Genomic DNA, 11,091 nt, shown 5'->3' on the forward strand with positions numbered 1-11,091 from the left:
AAAGGTGCAACTGCAAAAGAACCAAAAAAACATTCACTGCTTGAAAAACTAAAGAAAAAGATGGGGATCGGTGACAAAGATGATGAGAATTCTGAGCATGAAGAGAGTCCTGCTTCAAAGCGACCAAGAAGACATCTGAGACAGAACAAAGTGGCTGAAAAAAAAACTAGAAAAGTTGAGTTGGGGTGGATTCACGAAGGTAAACAGATCAGAAAACGCAGGGGAGGAGGGACCAGGACCCTTGTTGTCGATAAAGAAGCAAAGAAAGCGGACATATTACAGTATGCCAAAGAGCTTTTCTTCCCAAATGGAAAATCTAAATTAGGAAGGTTTGAGACATTTATTTGTGATATATTAGACTATCAGGAGGAAGCTGTACTTGATGAAAATGTCACAATTGGGGAACTGTACAACGTACTAAGAATGGGAGTGATACGATTTTATCTGTGCACTAAGTGCCGGCCAAATGATGACATAGAATCAGATGTGAACAACGATGACGAAGAAGCAGATGTGAACAACAATGACGAAGAAGCAGATGTTAACGACGATGAAGAAGAAGGCGTGAGCAACCATGCACAACACAGAGAAACAAATGAAGATGATGAGCAGCTGGCTGATGTTGTCCTCGTGTCAATAGATGGATACAGGGTTGATGATTTATCTGACACTGAGGTGATGATAGGTCCTTTTTCTGGAGAACCTTTGGCCTTTCAACTGGATGACACCTTGATATCTCAACCCAGCCTGCTGTTTGAAGAGGATGAGCTGATCACCACCATTACCCATCTCCTGACAGACACCGACACAGCATCTGCCAGTAATGAAGCAAACGGCACAACTGCTTCGTATGAAGTTGTAAATGTCCTGATAAAACTTCACAGGGTCAATCTCCTGAATGAGATGATTAGCCAGTTCAAGGATCCAGCACTACTCAAACATCCCCTGAAATACACTTACATAGATGAAAGAGGAACTGATGCAGATGGCGTATCAAGAGATGTGTATGCTGCATTCTGGGCAGAGTTCATGGACAACGCAGCTGAAGGGGAAGAACTGAGAGTTCCATTGCTGACTAACAAATATAAGGACGAAGAGTGGAAATCCATCGGCCGAATTCTGGTGAAGGGATTTCAAGACCATGGATACTTCCCCTCTCGCCTTGCCCCAGCTTGTGCAGTGGCACTCATATTGGGGGAGAAGGAGGTCTCGACTGAGATCTTGTTTGACTCTTTTCTGCTGTACATAAGTCAGTCAGAGAGGGATCTGATAACCACCGCCTTAAAAGAAGATATTTTAGCTGTGGACAGTGAGGAAAAGGATGAGCTACTTGATCTTTTGGATCGGATGGGTGTGAGAACACTCCCAACACAAGAGAATCTGAAACAACTTCTTCTAGATGTGGCACACAAGCACTTAATCCAAAAACCAAGATATGCAGTGGAAAAAATGGCAATTGCTTGCCATGTCCTAAAACAAACTTTTGTCAGACCACAGGATGTTCAGAGAATGTATGAGGATATAAAGCCAACAACAAGAAAGCTTTTGAAGTTGTTGAATGCATCTCCTACAACTCAAGCAGAGAACCAGAGCTTTCAATTTCTGCAACAATACATCAGAGGACTGGATGATGCAGGCCTCAGGAGGTGGTTAAGGTTTGTTACAGGGTCGGATGTTATTTGTGTTAAGGAGATTGAGGTCCTGTTCACACCCTCAGTTGGACTGACACGAACACCAGTAGCACATACCTGTGGGCCAGCTCTAGAACTGCCAAGGACATACAATGAATACCCAGAACTACGTAAGGAAATGGACAATATACTGATGGCTAAAAACTTTGAATTCAGCTTAATGTAAGCTAACTAACTTCCTCCTCCCAGTACTAACCCATACAATGTAGAATGTTGATATTATAATTTTGATATGTAATATGAAGAAGGAAAGGAGAAGTCAAATGTATTTATGGGTGGATAAATACAGGTAATGTACCTTGGGGGGGGGGGGTTGACCACCAAGGCGCTCAAGAATCCCAGTAATGACTGTATGAGGAACTAACGCAGAAGCATAATGGGGGGGGGGGGGGGGGGGGGGAGGCTTGGGATTAATACACTTAAAAATAAAAGGTTGAGGTCAAGTTTGAAATTTGGCTCTAAGACTCACACTTTCAGTTTTACAGTAGTTCTCCTCTTTTATAGAGCAGTTGCTTTATATTTGGTGCCAGAGCCTCATTTCAACACAACTTTAGATAGTGAGGCTTAGAATGATTTGACATCTCCAGAACACCTCACAGATGCAGTATTTTACAAACTCTACAGTCCTCTCTTACTAAACATGGTAATTCACTGCCTTTGATTCAGATGGATGGAAACTAAGATTGATTCAGAGGAGACTCACTGTTCCTGTTAAGAAACCAAACCACTTTGAGTGACTGATTTTATTTGTGCATTATTTCACATTATTTCAACATTTCACTTTTGGGCTGTGGACCTCTGTTGTCAGTCGTCCTCTGTTGTCAGAGTTGTCAAATAGTGAAGGCCGCTTCATTTTGTTACAGTAGGATACAGCTGTAAGGACTGAGTGATTACTACCGGCCATTACTCAAGTTCATCCACTATACTAACCCATACACACAAGAGTATTGATTGGGTCCATTCAAAAGGTAAATCGTATCTAATGAAGAAAGGAAGGAGTTTGATGTAATTATGGGTTAAGACATACAGTATATCTCTTGTGGGGGGGGGATAGAACTCACACTTTCAGCTTTAGGTGGGGGGTTGACCATCAAGGCACTCAAGAATTCCAGTAATGAATGTATGAATGAATATGATCAGCCAAAGCAGGTGTGTGTGTGTGTGTGTGTGTGTGTGTGTGTGTGTGTGTGTGTGTGTGTGTGTGTGTGTGTGTGTGCGTGTGTGTGTGTGTGTGTGTGTGTGTGTGTGTGGGGGGGGGGGGGTGATATATGTAGCATTTGCCTGGTTATTTTTGTTTTATTGTGATGGTTTCAAAGTTTTACCTGTTAATTTAATGGTTTGCAAGTAAGTTGAAGTATAGCAGCTATTTGTGCAGGATCTGCACATAATGTTCACAGCTGAAGAAATCCACAGATTTTTATTTGCAATTTTCCATTTGTTAGAAACAGGCCTGTTTGAACTGTTAATGAGTTTTGTTCAGTAACCACTGTGTACATGACTAGTGTGTGTGTGTGTGTGTGTGTGTGTGTGTGTGTGTGTGTGTGTGTAATGAGTTTTGTTCAGTAACCACTGTGTACATCACTAGTGCGTTTTGTGTGTGTGTGTGTGTGTGTGTGTGTGTGTGTGTGTGTGTGTGTGTGTGTGTGTGTGTGTGTGTGTGTGTGTGTGCATGTGTGTTTTGAAAATCGTCATTCATTTTGTATTGTAGTAGCCTACTATTGTATTTTTGTACTTTTCTACCCGTTAATGATCGAGTTTGACTGACCAACTGGAAGCACAATACATTTACACGTGAGAAGTTCCAGGTGATCTCACTGCAGGCTTCACTGGTCATATGTTGTGATGACTGTTCAGTCATTTTTACAGTAAATGAAAATAAACAGTTGCACTTTTTTCAAATGAATATTCCGTGTCATTTCTTGTATTGATGAAAATGTTATCTGGAAGATGAGGGAGCCTATTAAGGGTCTAATTGTTTATTTCTTTCCTGAAGCCCAAATCACACATTGAATCAGAATCAGAATAACTTTTCTCTTGGTACACATAAAACCACACACTCAGAAATACATTTATACATCAGTTATTCATACATACTTCTTCATTGGATGACCCTTTATGCATAACAAGCCAAGCAGGTTGAGTGGCCAGAGGTTTTGGCCTCATGCCATGTAGGGCCATCAAACCACTCATCAACCCATCAACTTGTAAAAAAGTGGGTTGCATAGCACAGGGCTTTTCAAATGATTGTGACCAGTGACAAAGCAACCTGAGGACCACTGGATTGAGTTACATGACCTTCACAGACCACCAGGGGGCCACAAGTTCATGACTTGCCCTGGCTTGGTGTCAAAGGCTATTCACCTTATGTATCCCGGCCCACTTGACCCAGTTGTGTTATGACTTCCTGTTGAAAACACCAGCTGTTTTACCTGGTCACTAATGGCCCAATTCCACAGCAGCTAGTAGCGCGGTCCCGCTCCGCTCGACTCGACTTTTGGTCTCATCCCACCATCAAAAACCGGCCCAGCTCGGTTTGTTTTGTGGCCGAGTCGTGCTACTTTTGGTCCCTGCCTCGTCGGGGTACTTCGGGCTGGCGAGTAGGTCCCAAATGGTGACGTAAAACTCTGATGGCTACTGATTGGTCAGAGAGAATCGTGTTTACTCTGTCTACTGACTGTCAATGCAATGCTGGCGGCTGCATACCAGTTTAGTGGTCTTACCTTATCTTCTGTTATGTATATTTCCATCAGTATTTTGTGTCACTGCCTTCACCTCCGGTGAAATAAAATCGTGGCGGGTGTTCAATTGTCTGAGAAAAAAGTCCGCTGCTCGCTCAGGGAGCTCTGTAGCTGAGTGGAGGCTGCAGCGCTCCGCTAGGCCGCAGCGGGTGTTTGGAAGCCCCGGTCTTGCCTGGTGAGAGGCTGCGGGGTAGAGGCTTCACTCTGTTGCGCCTCTCCCGTCCCCGCACAGCGCAGCATGCCTGTGATATCATTCTCTTGGCCGATTGTCACATTTGCCCATGTACACTGTAGGTCAGAGGCACCAGTATTTCATAAACAGTTTAAAAGTTCTGTGGATGGATTTAATTGTAACGTTATGTTATAGCCGAAGGACAGATATGCGGTCGCTATTTTTAGACGACCAGCTGTGGGCGGGGGTGGGTGGGGGCCGATCGAGCGCCGGTCGAAGCAAAACATCCATCGAGTAGAGACGAGTGGAGCCGAGTGGGGACGAGCTGTGCAGGGCTGTTAAGTGTGGTGGGATTGAGCCATAGTACTGTACTGGTACAGGAAATGTAAACACAATAGGAAGTAACTAGCTGAGCCCTGTGTTGGAACATAAGGTGAATAGACCCTTCTCACGGGGGCCATTTTGTGTCAAAAAGGCAGGGTAAACACAGCACTGATCCAGAGCTCGAGGGAGAATTTACAAGTCTTTAAGTATGTGCGCCCTCAGGAAAAGATAGAGCTCTATGGCTTCATCTGCTGTGGTGGGTGAGTGTAAGAAATGTTCTGCCATTATAGGCAACACAAGTTGAATACTGTTTCATCACAAGGATGTGGTCCCCTCTGAAGACATTCTTCTTTACAAGCGTCCACCGCTTGCTGAGAGACCACTTTCAGGTGATCTTGTCCTCCAAATAGATGAGGGATTGTGTACATGAGAAGTGGACGTCCACTTGGAGCTACTGCATTTCTGCTGTTGCGGATAATGTGGGTATTCCACAAATGTGTGACTCGCTGCAGCTCTTCCTGCAGAAGAAAAACATGATTTAAGTAGAATTCCTTATTTTTGAGATACATGCAGATATAGGCTCTCATAATATTTAAATAATGAACAACAATATTTCACTGCATATAGGCGTAATGGCATTTTTGCCAAGGCGCTGGGCCAGCGGCCCCACCTGGTCAGGTGATGGAAAAGTCAGGGCACTCAGTCAGTCATGGACATGTAGTTTAGTGGGGGGGGGGGGGGCGGGGGCATAGGGATAGGAAGGTGGTAGACAGTCAGGATTCCAGGGCTGGGTGGGGGGGGGGGGGGGAAAAGGGGCTGTAGGGGGAGTGGCATCATGGTCTTTAAGGTTTGCGCTTGTTATTGACAGAAAGTGTGTTTTAGGGCCGATAATTTGAAGACCATTTGCAAGTGATAAAAAAATATATAGCGTATATAACGTCTATAATAGTAGCCTATACTGTAGGAAATGTGTGTGTGTGTCTGTGTGTGTGTGTGTGTGCGTGTGTGTGTGTGTGTGTGTGTGTGTGTGTGTGTGTGTGTGTGTGTGTGTCTGTGTGTGTGTGTGTGTGTGTGTGTGTGTGCGCGTGTGTGTGCATGTGTGTGTGAGAGAGAGAGATGCTTACCTCGATCATATTCAGACAGGTGAACAATACAAGCTGCGTCCAGGAAGTCGCCACTGAAACAGTCATTGTCCTTCAATCTCTGAAATCGATTCATCCAATCCTGGGCATGGTGCGTTCTCAAAAAAGCCCACCAACTTTCGATGCGCTGATTGTGATTGCTGGAGCCAGTGATGAAACACGTTCTGGCGTGCTCATCCCTGTCACTCCATCGCAGGAATCTCTGCATCGCTCCCATGGTGACGTTCTCTGTTCCCAAATCTGCACGAATTCTAGCAGCTGTCCCCATCTTCTTTTCAACTTCTGCTATGAAGTAACTGGCGATGACCTTGGGGTTGCTGTTTGTTGAATAGGCATGAAGCCATACCATAAGTCTTGAAAAGCCATCAATCGCTCCATTAATGCATATGCCGTATGGTTTTAGTTTATCATAGGAGTCCACATGCCACATGAAGTTAGGACCAGGGTTAATGTAGATGCGTCGCCTCAGGCGATTTCTCCGTCTTTGTTCAACACCATGGGGGTCCAGGATTTTTAACAGATGCCTCACGGTACTTTGGGTTACAACATACCCTGCTTGGATGCAATTCAGGTGGTGCAGCTTGTATCCATGCAGCTTTCGGTGCCCTTCCAGCTGATCAATGAGAAATGATGCCACCTCCAATAGGTCGGACTGATTCTTCCTTCTATACAATCCCATAGATTTTAACATTCTTGTTAGTGTACGCATACTTATCACAATACCATCTACGTTGCTCAATATTAGCAGAATCTCACCATGTTTCAACCCAAGCATGAAATAGAACTTGATTAAACGGTCTAAATTAGCCATTTTCAGTTTCTCCGAAGTGCAGGCTGCTTCTCTTCTTCCTATCTCACAGGAAATGTGGAGTTGGCATCTCCTTATGAGAAAAGTTCATATCTCATAATAATGAGATAAGTATCTCAGAATAATGAGATACTTATCTCAGAATAATGAGATACTTATCTCATTATAATGAGATACTTATCTCAGAATAATGAGATACTTATCTCAGAATAACGAGATACTTATCTTAGAAAATTGAGATACTTATCTCATTATAACGAGATACTTATCTCAGAATAACGAGATACTTATCTCAGAATAACGAGATACTTATCTCATTATAACGAGATACTTATCTCAGAATAATGAGATACTTATCTCAGAATAACGAGATACTTATCTCATTATAACGAGATACTTATCTCAGAATAATGAGATACTTATCTCAGAATAACGAGATACTTATCTCATTATAACGAGATACTTATCTCAGAATAATGAGATACTTATCTCAGAATAACGAGATACTTATCTCATTATAATGAGATACTTATCTCATTATAACGAGATACTTATCTCAGAATAACGAGATACTTATCTCATTATAATGAGATACTTATCTCAGAATAATGAGATACTTATCGCGTTATTCTGAGATACTTATCTCAGAATAATGAGATACTTATTCTCATTATATTCAGCAGCATACGCACTGACGTCACAGTGTTCCCAAAGACTATGGGATTTCAAGATAATTACTCCCCTACCCCCCCTGTACCCTTTCGGCTCTTCAGAACTCCAAGCCTATTCCTATTGAAGTTTGCTCTTAAAATACTGAACCAAACGTCGTCAAAGTTGGCACCTGTCTTAATTATAGTTAGTTTCCCGCTGAATGTGTCACTACTTTATTAATATCTTACCTGGATAAGCTCGAATGATGATGTATATATTATCAGTCCGAGTTGGAAGCACTGTCTCCAGCCCAGGCAGGCGGGAGCGGGCGGGAGAGAGTCGTACTGTAACCCCATGCACTAGCCCCAAGCTCCGGGGAGGCGCGCAGCAGGCTCTCTCGGTGTGTCTGTGTGTGTGTGTTTTGCTGCGCGGATTGGGTTTGACCGTTTGATCAAGCAAGTAGCTCCTGTGCTCTTAAAATACTGAACACCACGTTGTCATATTTGACATATGTCTTCATTGTAGACAGTTTATCGCTGAATGTGTCATTACATTATAAATATCTTACCTGGATAAGCTCTAATTATGTTGTTTATATTATCAGTCCGACTTGGAAGCACTTTCTCTCGGCCAGTCAAACGGGAGAGTCTGCTCTCTCATGCACCCGCGGGGGCGCGCGCAGCAGACAGACTGTGAATGGGCGGAGGAGGAGGAGGAGAGATCTGCAGCTGTGCCCAGAGACACTCACCTCGCTCCGACTATAGCAGGCTACTCAGCTACTGTGCCTGTCTGTGAAAAGCGTCCTGTCCAGTCGCACCTTCGCAAAAAGATGCGGGATTCCCTCAATCCTGTACCCAATCTCAGACTGTATTGAGCAGAAAAATCGCACACCAGCTATTTCTGTCTGTGTTTGTTTGTTGCTCCGTGAGGTTACAGAGTGCCCCATGCATGCAGGAGCCAGGCTGTTTCGCCAGCCAGGGTCTGGGAGGAGGGAGGAGGCGCAGCCTGCAACTGCGCTGAGAGGAAAACTTTTGCACAACTTTTAACAAGAATCACGAAAAGCCCCAAAACGCAAATTAAAAACGGATTTCATTGCGCGGTTTATCGCTAGTTGTACGAGGGAATGACGTGGAGAAATCTTGCATTGTGTTACCCCAGAGCGGGGGGTTTCTCCTATTGTGCGGTGTGCTGCTGTAACGAGCCCATGTCACTTTGCTCTCGTAACGTAGTTTGACACGCTGCCATAGAGATACATGCAGAAAAATAATTAAATTTCTAGTTCGCCACTGAATTACCAAATTGATATAACTATCAACCATTTTGAGCAACACTCTTTCCATACATGCCACCAGCGTTGGCTAGTTGTTGATATTTATAAAGATATTGCCCCTCTCAAAAAAATTATTTTTGAGGCGGTAGGCAAACTGTAATGGCGTCAATTTCCGAAAAAAAATCTTGACTTGAACACAGCCAAAGAGTTTAGTATAGACAAGAGCATATGTCATTTCTTGGTTTTTTCCATAGGTATTTTCAAATCACTGTTCTGATACATATCTGGGGGGTTAGTCCCCCTTTAACACACAGTCACACAAACAGCCCTACTCTCGAGTCCTCACTGACTCACAGTAGATGCGACTGTGCTTGTCCCATGCTTGCTTCTCAGTCACTCACAAAAGCTGCTTCGAAAAAGACGAGGGGCGTTTTCTCTCTCTCTCTCTCTCTCTCTCTCTCTCTCTCTCTCTCTCTCTCTCTCCCTCCACTGCCGTGTATATGTGCTGTGGGGGTGGCTTGGGCACACGCCCGACAATGCATCTTTGAAATGCTGCCTTCAGGTGCAGCGCGGAAGGAAGTAATTTCTGTACGGAGAGCTATTCTTTCACCTAGAAATGCTGCGTTTAAGTCCAGGGTCCTTTTCTCAGAGACGACAAAAGGGCCTGATGTACAGGTGAAATACAAACCACTTTCTGTTTTGCCAGTAGGTAAAACAAAGGTAATATATAAATTCAACTTCCTCATCTTCATGTGGTGTGTAGAGGCGGTCACATGCTGTCCCCTGCTGGCTGCTTACTGTCACTGCTCAGCTTATTGGCCCCTGATAGGAAACTGGGTAGCAGCAGAACAAACTGTAAAAAGGCTTTAAAACATGAATAGAAACACAATGAAGAATAGAAATTAACAGTAAAAACACAATACAGATGAGAGTTTAGCACCTTAGAGCCACACTGCTGAGAAACTGCTGTCAAATCCAGATTCCAGCACAATCCAGGGAACCTGAAGGCCTCTTCAGTTGTTTCATGTATAGTGTGTGGTGATGAACAGTGATGCAAATGAACAGCAAATTATTTGGTACAGGGGCGTAGGCAGAAATCAGATTTTGGATGGGCCAGCACAAAAGAGGATGGGCCAAAGCGACTTACAATATCACATTTTCTCAACAGTAGAGAAATCAACTATGCAACACAATCTATGCCAGCTACAACTCGTTAACATGGAAGAAATGATCAGTAAACTAGTGAAAGAAAGAACATTGAAACACTCTTGCCATGATGTTCAGGAATGGATTACAAACCAATTCTGATCTGAATGGCAATGATTACATTGATTAATCTCTTGTACTACTGTACACATCATCTCACCACTAGAGGGTGCTGTAAGTATAAAAAAGGACAGACAAACTGACTAAACAGTGACAATTTCAGCTTTCAACATTCTGCATTCCAAAGGCAAAACAATAACAGCAAAACACTGCCAATACAACATAGACTAACCAACATAGTCTATAAAGGTTGTATCCGGCTAAAATATAAGCAGAATCTACAGTGCACTGCACTATGTAATGAACCATTTTACACAACATGGAAACTTAACATAAACCCAGACAGCAGAGGTGTTACCATACTGCATGAAACAGCATATATCATCAGACAGAAATCGCAGAATATCCATGGCATGAGTAACACACACACACACACACACACACACACACACACACACACACACACACACACACACACACACACACACACACACACACACACACACACACACACGCCTCTTGCTTCAGTATCCATGGTCAGCTCCTGAGTAGTCTCAACACCAGACCCATGAGAGTTCTTACGCTGATACACTACGTTACTGCATGCTGCAGATCTCTCTCTGGGTCTGGGACACTTTCCCTCAGAGGGCTGGTTATGGGAGGGAACCGTTCACTTGGCCGGTCATATGCCAGTGATAGCTTCAGTTCTCTCCAATCAGTAACGACTTTGCGATCAGACAACACGAGAGGCGCAGCCCATTTTTTTAACCGCTCTCTCATCGGTGCTACGACCTGTCACTCATTCAATTTCACCCCGCCTTCAAAACCAGCAGTGGCTGTGAACTGGCACAGACTCACTTAATATGTAGTATGCGGAGCGCAGCGATTCAACGTAATATTTGAGTGTGGGGAGAGACTATCTCCTGAGTAACAACAGCAGTGTATTCATGACACTACACTGTGTGGGGAGAGACTATCTCCTGAGTAACAACAGCAGTGTATTCATGACTCTACACTGTGTGGGGACAG

Source organism: Poromitra crassiceps (genome assembly GCF_964638095.1).
Source record: "Poromitra crassiceps genome assembly, chromosome: 7".
NCBI lineage: Eukaryota > Metazoa > Chordata > Actinopteri > Beryciformes > Melamphaidae > Poromitra > Poromitra crassiceps.